This window comes from Panthera pardus, unplaced genomic scaffold (assembly GCF_024362965.1).
Source record: "Panthera pardus isolate Hobbes unplaced genomic scaffold, ASM2436296v1 HiC_scaffold_17, whole genome shotgun sequence".
Taxonomy (NCBI): domain Eukaryota; kingdom Metazoa; phylum Chordata; class Mammalia; order Carnivora; family Felidae; genus Panthera; species Panthera pardus.
Genome location: NW_026526732.1, coordinates 38,664,604 through 38,681,683, shown reverse-complemented (window position 1 = coordinate 38,681,683; position 17,080 = coordinate 38,664,604). Strand labels below are relative to the sequence as shown.

Below are 17,080 nucleotides of genomic sequence, written 5' to 3'. Positions count from 1 at the left end.
GAAGTCTGTTCCAGATATATTGTCAAGTATACATATAATTTTATTACCATTGCAATGCTAACAAAGTATGAATCTCGATTTACAAACTTAGGCAAGAAATGTAACTTTAAAAGTTTATAGTGTAGAGGGAGAGAGAGAGAGCACAAGCAGGGAAGGGGCAGAGAGAAAGGGAGACAGAATCTGTAGCAGGCTCCAGGCTCTGAGCCATCAGTGCAGAGCCTCACATGGGGCTCAAACTCACCAACCACAAGATCATGACCTGAGCCGAAGTTGGATGCTTAACCAACTGAGCCACCCAAGCACCCCAAGAAATGTAATTCTTAAAAAAATAATGAACTTATTTTCTGTTTTAACCTTACTTTTATGTAGTAATAGAAAATTAATTTCTGATACTGCATTTGAGTTCCAGGAAGGCTTATTTGGGCCAAGCTGTGAGTGAAAAGACATCTCATCACTGGATTTGCCCTCTGTCAGTACTTGGGATGCTAGGATCCACTCTTACCCTGTCTGGCCACCCATCTTAGGATCATGCCAATCATTTCTGTGTCTTCCCCTTCCCAAGTCTGGCTCTCCCAGCTACTTCCATACCCTTCCCAAGAGTCATTCCATTCATGCTAGGCTGTAGGAAATTCTGAGAGACTGTGTAAAGTCCAGTGGGTCCTCCAGCACTGCTTGTATGTGTGTGTTGGAGATTATCTAAAGCCACAGGGAAATGGTGGAAAATTCACCGTTACCTTTGCCAGAAAGAGTGATTTATGCCTTTGTTCTTTCCCTAAGCTCCCAATGTGGCTTCATACTATATCTTGCATGGGCTTTCATTGCTGAATCTTTGCTAAACTCCTTAGGCTTAACTTATTGCCCTCAAAAATATTGGGCAGTTACACTGCCTGTCTGCCTCCTCATTACTATAGTAATCGCTTATGTACTCTTATTTGGAGTAAACATGATGAGTATCTCTCCACACTCAACTCCATTCCTACAATCACAGGTAACTATGCTGAAAATCAATAGCAAAAGAAATACTAAGAGACCATCCCCACATCAAGAGACATTCCTATTAGGGAAGTAAACCAAATGTTCTTCCTTGCAGCCAAAGAACTTTACACCAAAATCTGAATTGTACATACACCAACACCAAGCATTTATTAAAATTTTTTGGTATAATACTTTGGGCCATAATTATTTTGACTATCTGCTTATGATCACCTGATACTGAAATGTAAAAAAATGTAAGATGAACTTCTCTTAGATTAAGTTCCATTAATATTATAAGTGTTCTCTAATATTAGTTATTAATGGACAGAATAAATAAAATATTGCATTACCATTAAAAAAATCCAAGGGCTCTAGACACCCCACTGACATCTCTTTTGCTCCTGGGGCCTGGCCACCATCCCTGCCTGAGAGTGTACTTAGAAAGCAGGAACAACCTCTATACCTGCATAAGCATGCTTATGTCCTGTCTCTTCACTGCCAAGTTCACCTGAGCTGGAGAGGCAGGACAGATGACCTTCTTTCTCAGGAACCCACAAGGAAGGCTGTCTCATACAGTTATGTAGTTTGAACACTGGACAAAGATGCTTGGGTGTGAATAGGGCTGAAATCTAGAAAGACAAAACCCTTGGCATGGGGCCAAGGCTGTTGGAAGAAGGAGGGGCTCTTGTCTTTTACAAAGGTGTTGTCAGCTGTCTAAGCCACTGCCCCTAGGAAGGATCTGCTCAACAAGGCACCTTATTGTAATTCATTCACCAAAATGTGGCCTTTTTCTAATTTTTCAGAGAGAAGCAGCATAAGTTGCCAGAGGTCCTTTCTTCCTCTCTGAATCTCTCTCTTCTCCCAAGAATTGAAATTCTTTTATCTAGTCTTGGAAGCCTTAAGCCTTCTTCCGATTTATCATATATTTTTCCAAATCTCTTTTTATTCCCTGTGTCTTTCTATTCCCTTAAGGACTAGAAACTAAAAAATTAGAGACTCAAAAGTTGTTGACTTCCTTTTTTAATGTATTTTGTTGGGTCATCTTTTCCCTGAGGTGTCAAACACAGAATGCGTGCCAGCTGACAGAATGGGTGAAAGGCCAGGACCACCAGGAAATAAAGTGGAAAGAAAACCCCTCAGTTAATATTTCAAAATGCCATCTGCCATTGTGTGTGCATAGACTAATTGTGGAAGGCTACACACAGGTCTAAATTGTTAGCAGTAATTCCTCTTGGAAGTGAAATTTGGAGATGAGACTTGTATTTTTCACTGTATACATGTCTGCATTGGAAGTGTTTTTTATGGTAGCTTATGTGACTTTTGCATTTTGAAAGATAAGCTTTTTTAAAACTGGAGGAAAAGTGCTTCTGTGTACTTTTAGTGATGGTGTTCAGAATGACAATTTGTTCTTGCTTCTCGTGAGTGTTTTGCAGTACATCTACCTCCCTATGTCAGAGCTAAAATATTTTTAAGTTCTTGCATGCTGGTTATAATTCTCACATTATTTCAAGTTGCAGAAATGGCAATAGTAACTGACAGAAATAATATGGACTGAAATGTACATAATTTGCATCATTTAATATAATTTACTTCCCAGGTAGAACCACAAAGAGTCCCACACTGGACTGCTGATTTCTCCTTTCCTTTTGCAGATGAGGAAGGGCCAATACTTAACAGATAACAAGAGTAAGTCCCAAAGGATGGCCCAAAGGAATAGAGCTGAGAGAGCTGGAACCAAACAAAGCTCCAGTTCTCTGGACTCCAGTCCAGTGTTACTTCTATTATAGAACATGTTTTCTCAGTTTGCACTACTTGTCTCCTTCCGTGAAATATAGAGAATGGTGGGGAAAGGTGGATTCACATGAATGAGGTTTAAGCTTCAAGTGCCTGCTTTGCATGGGCCCTTTCTAAGGTCCTACGAGGGCCGCAGCATTGAGTTCACACAGGCACGTGGTTTTTGTAAAATGTGAAAAGTAATTTTTTTTTTAACAGCAATTGGTTAAGGCCCCTGTCTCTTTCCTCTCCAGGCTCCCTTCATACTAGGTGGCACTGGGAGCCTTGTAGCTTTTGAGGATATGAGTTAAGGAGTAGTTGATTAAGTTGGGGATACATACAACTTCAGCATATTGTCACTTACATGGTTCACAGCTACTTCCATGAAAGCTTTTGCCAGCTGTCCCAATGTGGGGATAGATTCTATGAATACCCTCACTGCCCACTGTGTCAACTCTCCTGGTCTTCTGACACAAAGGTACAGGGCCAGAGGCTGATTCTTACATAGCTTGGCTCTGAAAGTAGGTGTGGTGGAGGTTGAAGTTATGGAGCCAGAAGCTAATCTGTAGAAAATTCTTCCAACATCAAGAACATAAAATTTTAACAGAGGGTTTGGTTCCCATCAAGATCTAATCAAAACAGATGCCTTCTCCTCTCAGGACTATATTTGAGAATGCGCTATATATACAATTATAAAAGTTCCATATTTTTCATAGTTTATGGTAGCTGTGTGAAACAAAATATTTCAGAATTTCTAGGTTTGAAGGGAAGAAAGCTGTAACTATACTTAAAATAGAGCAGGTCTGTAACAGTTCAACAGCATGACAAGAGGTATTCACAATTGACAACAGATGACAGCAGTTTACATGTCATTACTAATAATGATGGTGCTAACATTTTGTAAACAATAAATATTTTTTTTAAATATTCAGCCAACACTAGAACAAATTATCTTTCTGTTCTCCCTACAGAACATAAAATTGGTATTTAGTAAGAAAGCATCCAGAAAATTGCTCTTTCTATGGGGTGCCTGAGTGGCTCAGTGGGTTAAGCATCTGACTACAGCTTGGGTCGTGATCTCACAGCTTGTCAGTTCAAGCCCTGTGTCTGCTCTGAGCCAGGAGCCTGCTTCTGATCCTGTCTCTTTCTCTTTCTGCCCCTCCCTGACTCGTGCTCTGTCTCTCTCTTTCTCTCTCTCTCAAAAATAAATAAACATTAAAAAAAATAAAATCGTTCTTCCTGGACTTTTTTTTTTAGTTTTATTTATTTAAGTAATCTCTACACCCAGTGTGAGGCTCAAATTCACTTTGATCAAGAGTCAGATGCTCTTCTGACCGAGCCAGCCAGGTGCCCCAATTCTTTCTGGACATTTTGTTTGGTATTTGTAACTCTGTGAGGTTCTATAAATGTATAATTTGTGTGATCTTTTCGTACCTAATTTCATATTCTTTTTTTGGAAGAGAGCCCCTCAAATTATGTATGCTTCAGGAAGCCCTGAAACTCAGATGCACCACTAATGGTGAGCGTAGTTTTAGATTTTCTTCTGATGCTTGCCTCTAGCAGCTTCATTAATCCCTGCGTTTTGCTGACTTCCCATCACACTTCTACTTCTTCTCTCCCTCATCTCTGAAGGTAACATAAGCCTTTCCAAGAATGAATTGCTCTTTGTTTCAATTTCCATAGCAGTCGGTATTTAATCTCTGTCATCATACATATCAGAATCTGCTCTGGATTAATTTATTCATGAAATATAATTTGAGGACCAATTATATGCTGTGTTCTGTGCTGGGTCTCATTACCTCCCTTAGACCAGGCCTTGCCTAAGCCCCTGTATTTTAGAAGGCCCTCCAGTTACTCCCCTCCAAATGGGCTAATCCAGAACCCTGATCTCCTTTCTATATCACATTTGGGGTGCCTGGGACTCCAAAATTCCTAGCTTAAATCCACACAGTCTGCTTCTGTGTGGGCTTCCCCCACTGGTCCTTCCCCCCAAAGGACTGACTTACCTCTGGGGTGCTCACTCCAAGGGCCAAGGAGAAACTGCTATTGCAGTGGGGGGAGAGAATGCACAGAGCTCAGGTATAAAGCTGGCGTGTCCACAGGAGCTGTAATGGGAAAAGAAAGGAGCAAGCTAGTAACCCCATTTGTATTCATGTCCTGGACCTTACAAATGTCAGTTGTGGACCTGCTAAGACCGTAGTTGAGTATCTGTATCTTGTTTTTTATCCCAGTGATTCCTAAACTTTCTCTGTCTCTATAAATTATTTTCAGGGCATAACTAGGACAAAAGAAATGCCTAACAGTTCCACTTCTTAAGTAATTAGGTCCAAACAACTTACTAGTAATAATTCACATGGTGTCTGACTGATGTCATATTGTTTCCCGCAAAAATGTAAAGTATCCAGTGAATACACTGTGAATTCCTCACAGACACCTGGGGGACCTCAATGCACAGTTTGAGAATCGTGGTTATATCCACTAGACTATGAGCTTCTTTGGAGAAGTTATATCTGACTCATCATGGCAAACTGTGTCTTCCAAAGATGACCACTTCTCAGTCCCACATGCTTTTCTAGAAACTTACACTCCCTCAATGAGATACAAAGTCTAACTCCCTTTCCCCAGAATTTGGAGGGGCTAGCAATTCATGTGTAATTAACAGAATGCAGCAGCAATGACACTGCGAGACTTGAAGTGCTGGGTCACAAAAGGGGATTAGCTTCTACCTTGTTGGCCAGAACATTTGCTCTGAGGCCATCATGCTGCAAGGAAGCCCAAACCAGCTCAGAGAGACCCATGGATAGACCCTGAAGATACTTGAAGGAAGATAAATAAGTCCTCAGCTGCTCCAGCCACCTGCTCTTCCAGCTCTAACCACTACCTTAGTGCAACCACATGAGATATCCAATGCCATAACTGCCCATCTGAGGCCTTCCTGAATTCCTGTGTCACAGAATCTGTGGTCATGATAAAATGACTGCTGTTATTTTCAACCATCAGTTTTGGGTGACTCCTTTGGCAGCAAGGGTAACTAGAAAACTTTTTTTTTTCTTTTTTGCCTTAACAACATAATATTTTGAGTACTTTGGAGGTGCAGTAAATGCTTATCAAATTAAATATAAAATGAAACATCTCAAAATATTGATTAATCTAAATTTCAATGATGATTTAAAAAAAACAAATTATAGATGTATATGTGGAAAAATATGGGAACTTAGGGTAAATGTACACTGATGCCAGAGAAAACTCCATAGTTTCAGGGTTTGAGTTTTTTTTAGAGTTTTCAAAAATCCTTTAGATGACTCCGTTTCCTTACCTTTTGTTTTTATCCCCCCAAAGGGCAGGGAAAGAATTCTAAACACTCATTTGCAAACTCACTATATCATGAGGTCACCATAGGGGTTGTATATACTGAATTTCCCATTCTAGTTAATTGAGGATTTTAATTAGTCAATTCAGACTAAGCAAGGTACTACTGTAATTGGTGGACCCCAAAGGCAGCCATCTGCTCCCTTTGTGAATAATACTATGTCATGTAGGGTCTAGTAAGCAGAAGAATTTGTCCAGTAGGAATTTTCTTAACATTAGCAAAAGGTGAATGCCTTGGAAATTAAATGGAAGAGCTAGGAGAGCAAACAGATTAAAATAAGAAAAAGGAAAAGAAAAAGCCTAGGGAGAAAGGAAACAGTCTAATTATTTGCTACGTTAAGAGAATCAACTGAGTTTAACCTGAGACATCTGTTTGTGCCTGGTGTTGTTTTTCATTGGAGTGGAGGGAGGTAATTAAAATGCCATGTAGCTGCTTGCCTTGTATGCATTTCTAAGCATAATTCAAACTCTTATGAATCTGCCCTCTCAAAGAAATAGCTGATTATAGAAACAGAACAAAACCTCTTTGATCCCTCTAGTGATACAACTAGGTCATGAGAAGCAGAATTCCAAATATACTCTGATTTGGATGACTCTTCATGGAAAGTCTGACTTTGGGAGGTTTTGAAATGCACAATGACGGAAACCAAGGCAGAATATAAAGCAAAGGATTTGCTGGCACGAAGAAACACCAACTCTGCAAAGGTTACCTGAATGAATTTTTTGTTAACATGACTATTTTTTTCTAACTTCCTTCAAAATAGGGTTTTTCTAATGAACAGTACCTAAAAGGTATACTGATAGGTATCAGGGGTGTATAAAGATAGATGTATTGATGGTGCCATGCAAAAAATCCTACAATATCTTGGGTATGCATGAACAAAAATGTGTACAATACTTAGGAGTTTCTCATAAACTTCAGTCTTATTTTGCTAGTGGCTTTGTTATCTAAAATACATAAGTGTATCTTTGTATTCTAGTCAGAGGAAAACTTTTGTGCTTTTGAAATTAGTTGTGCCTCTCTCTAAAAGTAAAAAACTTGGGGTGCCTGGGTGGCCCAGTTGGTTAAGAGTCCAGCTTCGGCCCAGGTCCTGATCTCATGGTTTCTGAGTTCAAGCTCAGTGTTGGGCTCTGGGCTGACACCTCAGATCCTGGAGCCTGCTTGGGATTCTGTGTCTCCCTCTCTTCTCTGCTCCTCCCCCACTTGTGTTGTGTCTCTTTCTCTCTCTCAAAAATAAACATTAAAAAAAACTTTATGCAAAAACCTTAATCAAAATTTTTTGCAGATAATCTAATAATTAAATTTTTTCCCAGTAAAAGAATATGATTAGGATAAGGCTATATGTCCATTAAAGTTTTCCTCCCCTTTCAAAGAACAGGCAATCATGTACAAACTGGTTTAAAAAACAAAAGCGACATGGTGGCTCTTAAAACAGTAAACTCAATGCTAGGACTGGCTTCATGTATAGCTCAGTCAGGGACATGGCTCTTTTTTTCTACAGTTTCCTTGGTTTTGCCCTTCTCCATAATGTCATGTAGGGTCTAGTAAGACTTCCTTCAGGATTCCGAAACGAGTCTTCCAGGAAGGAGGGTTTCACACGTTCTCACTCACATCTCAATATGCTCCCTGATTGAACTTCCCAAGCATCAATCCCAGTTGCCTGGGGACTATGTATATGCATACATAAGCCTAGACAAGCAGACGGGAACGTTCTGATTGGTTGGTCTATCCCAATTCAGTGTCGACCCCTGGATGGGAGTCCGCTCAATCTCGCCTCAGCTAATGGCTACTACACAGGGATGAGGCGTGGCTCCTCAAAGGAAATTTTGAGTATTGCAATTTAGGAGAGCAAGTAGGAGTAGGTACTGGGAAGATAAATAACGTTCACTCCAGGTAGTTCCTATTAAGTATCACAGTAGCTCCTCTGTTTTCTGGACAAGTAGAACTATGGGCAAGTATAAGATTTTTGTCAGAATAATCCTTCTATTTTAAACTACATTTTTTTTAAATGTAGAAACAATGAGTTTATCAGAAACAAAGAATCAAGTTAGCAAAGATTTCAACCAAGGAAAACAGTTTATGGCAATATATCGGATTCTTTTAGCAAATATTAATGGAGCACTTATGAGTATCAGGTGCTGTGCTAGATTCTGGATACCAAGGCCTCTTTATTATTTTTCTACACTAATTCTACATTGCAAAAAAATGACCTATCCAGCAAACCACAAAACTTTAGTTTGGTTTTCCATCTTAAAAATTAATCAGAGACACATAAATTATAAGAAATCCTAAGAGGTAAAAAAAATGACATAAATTTTAAGAAATCCTAAAAGGTAAAAAATGAAACTTTGAAGATAGCTGAAGCACTGAAACTTTGAGAATGAATTGACATTTTTATTAATCTACTCAGTATCATTGTGACATAAATAGATATCGTTTCTGTTGCCTAAAAAGCATTGTTAAACATTTAAATAAATAATAAGTATGTAATTTCTCTTGGGTTTTAGAAAAAATGCCTTTTTTTCAAAAAAAAAATATTCATGACTATTATTGTGAATCACCGTGATGCAAGGGCCCTCCGATTAGGAACAAAGATCATAAAATAAAACAAAAACAAAACAAAATAAAAAGTGTAGACACTAAGACATATAAATCATATAAATCCTATACACTATTGCTATTAACTTCAAAGCTCATTTCTCCACTAAATCATTCTCTACCAGTAAGATACTCTGATGAGGGTCCCCCAGATTTCTTATTTACCATTTAATTCCCTACAGAGTCAGACTGAGCCATCCTAACTCAGTTTGACCTCAACCTGAAGTTGCTTCTTCATCATATGACCTCAGGGTGCCTCACTGCGTATGCAGTATGCAGAATTAACCATAAGAATTAACATCTTTAGTATTCAAGGAGCTCACACCACTCACAGATTTCTAACAAAGAATAGCCTGTATTTTACTCACTAGTTGAAAACCTAGCAGAAGTGTATACAGTCCTAGCCAAGCACACAGCTGACCTTGTAACAGCGATGACTGTATGCTGAGCACCCACTTCCCACTTTTCATATTTCCATCCTGCCCCCACACAGACAATCTCTGTTCAGATGATCATTTTTACTAAATACTTCACCTCCCACAAAGCAATAGTATATAAGATTTATATAATTAGTGTTTGTAAGGCACAGTCAGAGCCTTGTCTGAAAGACGGCTTTGAAGAGGAAAGTATTGTTGATACTATGATGTCCTGGATTTCTTATCCTTATCAAGACTGCTTCTGTGAGGAAGAGCTACAGAAATGATAGATGGGACCACTTTTATTCAGCACTGTTACAGGTGGCAAAACACTGCTGCAGGACTCAGGCAAGAATATGTCCCTTTCACTACAAATGCAGGTATGATACTTTATAGACCAGGGATAATGTTAATTCCATCCTGCTAACAGTATGCTTTGTACTGGTAAAGTTCAAGGAGCTTTGCAAGCACCATAATTTAGTGAAGGGTGAGATAAAAGCTACATATAGGAAAATTGAGGCATTTTGAAAAATTAACACGCTATCTTTATTCAGCCATTAACCAAGAAGGGTTGACATTCAGTGCTACGAATGCTTTTCCCCATACAGACTATTTTTGTTGTTATTTAGGGAAGGAAGGAAAAGGAAATTGACCTTCATTGAGAATATACAATGGACTATATATAGTGAGAAGGTTTCATGTTATTTATCTTACTTGATCTTTAAAACAACTCAATGATGTATATTTTACAGTTGAGGAAACTAAGTCTTTTTTATTTTTTTTAAATTTTTTTTTACGTTTATTTATTTTTGAGACGGAGAGAGACAGCATGAACGGGGGAGGGTCAGAGAGAGGGAGACACAGAATCTGAAGCAGGTTCCAGGCTCTGAGCTGTCAGCACAGAGCCTGACGCGGGGCTCTAACTCATGGACTGCGAGATCATGACCTGAGCCGAAGTCGGACGCTCAACCGACTGAGCCACCCAGGCGCCCCGAGGAAACTAAGTCTTAGAAGAAAAATTAATATGGCTGAGATAACACAGGCTACTAAGTGACAGGACTGAGAACTTAAGCCTAATTCCAAAGCCATTGCTCTTTCCATTACACATACACAGTGGGAGAATAAACACCACCAATCTAGTACAGTTGAGCCTTGAACAACATAGGGGTTAGGGGTGTCACTAATGGAGAATTTACATATAACTTTTGACTCCCCCAAAACATAACCACTAATAGCTTAATGTTGACCAGAGGCCTTACCAATAACAGTCAATTAACATAAATTTTGTATATGTATACTTTGTTATACCATTGGAATTTGAAAAAAATAGCAAATCATTTGAGTTCACAAACATCCTTTTCCTAAAATACACATTCCTACTAAGAGGGCCAAGAGACATCTAACATTCACAGCTTAGAGACAATTCACACTGTTTTCCCAATACCTCTATGAGATCGATTATAATAAGGAACTGTCCATTCTTATTAGGAGAATGAAAATGGAAGTAACTAATTTTTTTTTAAGTTTTTATTTATTTGAGAGAGAGAGAGAGAGAGAGAGAGAGAGAGAGAGAGGAGCAGAAGGAGGGAGAGAGTGAGAGAATCCCAAGCAGCTTCCACAGTCAGTTCAGAGCCCGATGTGGGACTCAAACTCACGAACTGTGAGATCAGGACCAGAACTGAAATCAAGAGTCAGATTGTTTAACTGACTGAACCATCCAGGAGCCTCTGGAAGTAACTAATTTTAAAGCATGGGACAGCTTGAGGGAAGGAAATGTTCAAGGATCAAGGTACAATTGTGGGCTTGGGACTTTATGAAGGCACTCAGGACTAGCAACTTGGGGAGATAGGATTCATGGGATGGAAGGCACTTGAGAGGATGTTAGGAAGACATTAGAGGATATGGAGGAAATATTTGACAACATGATTCTAAAGTTCTTCCAGAAGTACAAGTGGTTTTTTTTTTCTAAGTAATCTCCACCCACCATGCGCTTGAACTTGCAACCCCGAGATGATGAGTTGCACCCTCTACCAACTATATAAATAGAAAGGATGAATGGATATACAAAATGTGGTATTACATATAATGGACTACTACTCAGCCATAAGACAGAATGAAATTATAACACATGCTATAACGTGGATGAAAACATGCTAAATGAAATAAGCAGATATAAAAGTACAAATATTATGTTCCACTTCTGTAAAATATCTAGAAAAGGCAAATTCATTGAGAGAGAAAGTAGATTAGAAGTTACCAGGGGCTTCGGGAAGGGGATTATAGGAAGCTATTATTTAATGGGCATGGAGTTTCTGTTTGAGGTGATGAAAAGTTTTAGAAATAGTGGTGATGGTTGCATAATGTCATAAATATAATTAATGCCACTGAATTGTACATGTGAAAACAGTTATAATGGAAGATTTTGTTTTATAGTATACATGTTATGCCACAAATAAAAAAAATAGTAAAAAAAAAAAAGGAAGAAAGAATAAGCCATGAAACAAAGAAAAAAAAAACATGAAGAATGAAATTATCCCTTGTCTATTTATTAAAATACATTGTTTTAAATTATAATTCAATTAAAACAGTGAGATCTTGGCACAGGAACAGAGAAACAAGTCAATGGTATCAAATAGGAACTCTATAAGCAGACCCGATTATACACATGGATTTGGTAGGCAATTAAGAAGGAATTTAAGTCAGTGAAAAGGTAATGTCTGAGCATCAACGGTTTATTCTGAGACAACTAATAACTCATTTAAAGGATGAACTTCCTCCTGGGGCAGGAATTCCGCCTGCATTGTGCTCCGGTGATTTCCCAAGCAAAAGCATGACACCTGGTACATTACAGGCATGCAGTTAATGTTTGTTGAATGAACTAAAATTCATTCCCACGTAAAAAAAATATACCAAAATAAATTCTAGGTTGAATAAAGATTGTTTCTTAATGGGAAAAAATATTAAATATTGATATAAAGTTGAAAAAGTAAAAATCTCTATGCATAAACATCAAAGCTTCATAAATAAGATTTAAAAGAAAATGACAAACTGAAAATATATGAGACAAACATTAAGTGCTTCGGTTTATAATTAGCATCTTTAATAATAAAAAGACAACTACCTCAAAAGAAAAACTGAGTATATTAACAGTCACAAAAAAATTATAAATAGCCAATAAGATTATGAAAAAAATTCTAATATCATTAATAATAAAAAACTAAAAATGATAGATAGTATTTCACCTATCAGGTTGGCAACTATTGAACTATCTAATGTTGGTGATGATTCAGAAAACTGAGTATTCTTACACATTGCTGGCAGAGAAATAAATTGGTCCAACTGTTATTAATGGTAATTTGGCAGGAAATATCAAGTGTTTACAAGGTGAATACTGTTTGGTCACCTGAAGCTAGAAATTTAGACCAAAATAATTAAAATGCATACACATTTTTTGATCTATAAGGTTTTTCTAAATTTCAGCATTGTTCATAATAGAAAAAAATTGTAAACCCATTTAATTGCCCAATAAGAAACAGTTAAGTAAGTTTATGATACATCCATACCAAAATTACTACATTAGGAAAAAAAAAAATGATGCTATAGACTATTTAATGAAATGCAGGAAATGTTCACTATTCTAATTGAGGTTTAAAAAGCAATTTACCAAATAATACTAGGCAAAACCATTTCATATTTTGTAAAGATGAAAAAAATGGAAGAATGATCATCCTAATCACTAATGGTGATTGTTGACTAAGTTAAATGGCAATTTAAATGTTACTGCTAACTCAGCTTACTAATTTTTTTGCAGTAATCATGTATTGCTACTGTAATATAAAAAAAAAATAAAACATGGTTTCAATTTCAATAAAGATACAAAAGGAACAGGAAAGTAGGTCTCCTGTTCTCAGGACCCAAATTAGTTAATTAGCTATAATATCTGTTTCCTGTCATGTGTTCAGCATGTCACTAAGCACTTGATACCCATTATTTTATTTGTTCCTTACCCTTTTATTTAGGTGTCATTAACACCTGAGATCTCAGGTTCAAAAAAAGGAGCGCGCTCAAAGCCATGTAGTTAGTGACAGAGTTGGGAAAGACCTTCCTGCTGTCTGAAGCCAAGTTTATATTCTTAACCACAAATTTTCCTGTTGTGAAGTAGGTAGGCTTTTTGAAGGTAGACCCTCAAAACAAACAAACAAACAAACAACACACACACACACACCCCAAACCAAACCAAAAAACAAAAACAAAAAACCTACCATGTATTACATAGTTGCTATGAGATTTGGCCCAAACAATACATTTATAAATGGTCTTTGGGAAACAAATTTTTCTCAAACTGCATTGCCTCTACCTGTTTGCACTGTCTGTGCCAGATGCATCCTTTTTGGAGGCAATATCCAGTGGGTAGAGCACTGGCCCAGTTTTGGATTTCCTGGGTCAAACCTGACTCTACCACTTAATACTCATAAAACCTTGGGCAGTTATTTAACCTCACTGGGTTTGATTTCTCACCAGTAAAATAAAGATAATGATTGTCCTACCTCAAGGAGTTCTGGTAAGTATTTAATAAATGAATCCATGTAGTGCTTTGTTAGCTAACTGGCACAAAGCAAGCCCTTGATAAATGGCAGCTATTCCAACCATTAATGTATTTTCTGGATAGGAAGTCCCCCCCCCCCCCACCCAAATCGCATGTTACACTGCTGTTGAATTCCTTAAAGAGCTCACTAGATGATTGATCAATGGATTGGAGATGGATGTAAAGTAATATCTGATGGCAAATCTCAGCACAGCAAGTTTTGCGCTCTGATTCAATAAGGGCCCCACCTTGTTAACCTTTATTCACTAAAAGGAGCTTTGTTTTATTCTTACCTGTAATACAGTGACTAAAAGAAAATCACTATTTTAAGGCTGTCTTGCATTTCCTTCTTAAACATTATTGTTGTTTACTGATTGAATATTCAATATTTAGATGCAAGTTTCTTTTATTTTGACAAGGTCTTTCAGGGAAGAATGTAACAATACGAGTCTAAAAACAGTTAAAGGACACCTCAATTGTAATATCCTTAAATATTTATGGTAGCCTGTAGAAAAGTAACTGTATCCTATTTTTCTCTTTCAGAAGGAAAGTAGCAGGAAGGAATCAGGGCACAATCTTTCACTGCAAGTATTTAATCTGGATAAATCTGAGTTAGCTAGCAGTGTTCATGTGCCATAGGTTACTCTGAAGTCAATGAAGCTGAAAATCTCATGTTTAGAAAATTCTCTTAATCCTTAAGAGTATAACCCTATGCTTATTTTAATAATGACATGGCAGATTTTAAAACAAATCTGTAAATATTGATGTGTAAGTCATGGCATAATTCCGTAAATTCTCCACAAAATAGACAGTGAACATGTTCTTTCATCTAAATTGGGTCATTTTAAATAAACCCAAGTAACCTATAGAAAACTATGAGTTTCCTGAAGGCCAAGTTAACAGTCGTGACAATGCTCATCCAGTGGCATAAAGACTTATGCAGAGAAACAATGAATATCAAAAATTCCACTTAGAAGGACAAATTTTCCTGGAATTTTTCTTCTACTACAATGTTTTTGATTCAAATTAGTGATGACAACTAAAACAAGGAAGAAACTTGATTGGATCAATCTAATGAATTACAGATCTGAACATGTCATTTCTCTTAACCTCCAGTAACTCTCAAATGACTTCAAGACACCCAGCTTAGCAGGCAAGCTTTTCCATGGTTTGGATACAACCTAATTCATTTCCCCCAACACAACTCTCTCCCTTCTACCCACCTTTCCTCCATATCCTACACTCCAGCTAAGGATCACCTCTTTTCCTAAGATTCACCTGCTTCTTCAGCTTCCGTGTATCTTTGCAAATGCTGATCCCTCCCCAAGAAAGTGTATTTAAGATTGTAGCTATTCCAGACATCCTTCAAAACTTTGCTCAAATGCCACTTTTTCTCTTATTCCCATGATTGTACCAAGGGATAGATAAGGGATTAGACAATCCTCCTCATAACGTTTGACAGCAATACAAAGACATCCCAATAAACATAATCTCTAAATGAAAATCGTGCTTATTATATAAGTGGAAATTGAAGACAAATATCCTTGGGTCACCCCCACCCTTCCAACATCATTGGTTCCCTCTAATTCTACCCCAAAATTTTGGAACTACCACTCATGAAATCTCCCTTTAAAAACGAATTTTCATTGGGGTGCCTGTGTGACTCAGCTGGTTAAACGTTTTCAACCCTGGATTTTGGCTCAGATCATGATCTCATGATCTCACAGTTCTGAAATTGAGCCTGAGTGGGGCTAACATCAGGGAACCTGCTTGGTATATTCTTTCTCTCCCCCCCCCTCTCTCTCTGCCCCTCTCCTGCTCGTGTGAGTGCTCTCTCTCTCTCTTTCTCTCTCAAAATAAATAAATAAATAAATAAATAGATAGATAAATAAATAAATAAATAAACAAACAAACTGTAAAAAAAGAAAAAAGGAAAAGAAAAATGAATTTTTTGCTTTATGTCCATAGCATGCAATTTTTTTTTTTACTTTGGCCTTAAATAAATCCCATCTTGTGTAACAGTTCTTTGTGTTTAGACTCCTATATTATTTCTCCTGCTATTTCCTGAGAGTGGAAATTAAGTCTTATTCACCAGGTATTACCCACACTGCTTAACAGGGAGCACTGCTCAAAGTAGGTATTCAGTACATCAGTGGCCTGGAAATGAGAACGAATTTAAGACAGGCACAGTCTGAAAAATCAGGCAGGATTAATGAGTGAGTCTTATTACTTTCAAGTATACAAACTAACAATTCTGTCAGTGATCTCTGTTCACAATCTCTTTGGTTTCATTTTTAGATAATTCCCCACCCCCACAGTTCTGTTTACTTAGCCCCCACTCTGATGTTCCCAACATATTAGTTCTCAAACTACATTTTTGAATGAGAACAGTATTTCACTGCAAAAATCAAAGTATGGACATTCTTTTCCCAATTCATACAAACACATTAAATCATCGTTGGATTTTTTTCAATTTTAAATTTTGTTCACACCTTTGTTATCACAACTAGAATCATGCAAACAAATATAGTCAGTTTATCAATATTTCATGGGTTCACACAAGCAGAGCATGATTTCTCAGGTGTTTCACCTGAACACCAGAAAAAAATCACTCTCCCAACCTTTTAATATAACAATCTTATTCCCCTTGCACCAAGAGCTTCAAAATACAAAAGTCTGCTTTTCTAAGAGACTTAGAAAATACACAAAAAAATACACAATAGAATAGACAAAAGACAAGGTATTTCAGTATCTAAAATAAAATAAAATAAACTTGAATACAATGATTGCAATTTTCATAAATAAAGAAAATAAACTTACAAAATTTGTAAATTGGTTTACAAATGGTGGTTTAATTATACAATGCTGCACTTTCCTGACTTGAATATCTGCTCTATGCCAGATATTACCATAGCCTTTTATTTACTAACAATCAAGTCATGTCCATTTAAAAACTTTTAATTACTTTGTGCTTTTTATATCAATCTGCATATAGACACTTCTATCTACTTGTAGATAGGTATACGTGTTAAGTACCCATAAACAACGTTTGTATGGCTCTTCTATTTCCTATTCATATTTTGACCTATTTTCAGACATTATGAATGTTCCTGTTGAGACTATTCTAGCAAAATCTTGATAGCGAGCGCTGACAAGTAAATCCTACAACGCTGTGAGTTTTGATTCATGCATGATTCAATGAAGCCCTCGAATTCTCAGATTAAAAGTGCTATGGAAACACCTTTCTTACATATTCAAGATGCACCTTTCTTACATAGTCAAGGCACAGTACACAGCCTCTCTGCATGCTGCAGCTGAGCATGATTGCTCTCTACCAAGCACCGTGACATTTTGTTTCCAAAC

General features: G+C 37.3%; 1 pseudogene; it reads left to right on the top strand.

Annotated features, from left to right (window-relative positions):
• The first annotated feature begins 712 nt into the window (after positions 1-712).
• On the top strand, positions 713-1,116 carry LOC109248531 (phosphatidylinositol N-acetylglucosaminyltransferase subunit P-like; annotated as a pseudogene).
• Positions 1,117-17,080: the final 15,964 nt, after the last annotated feature.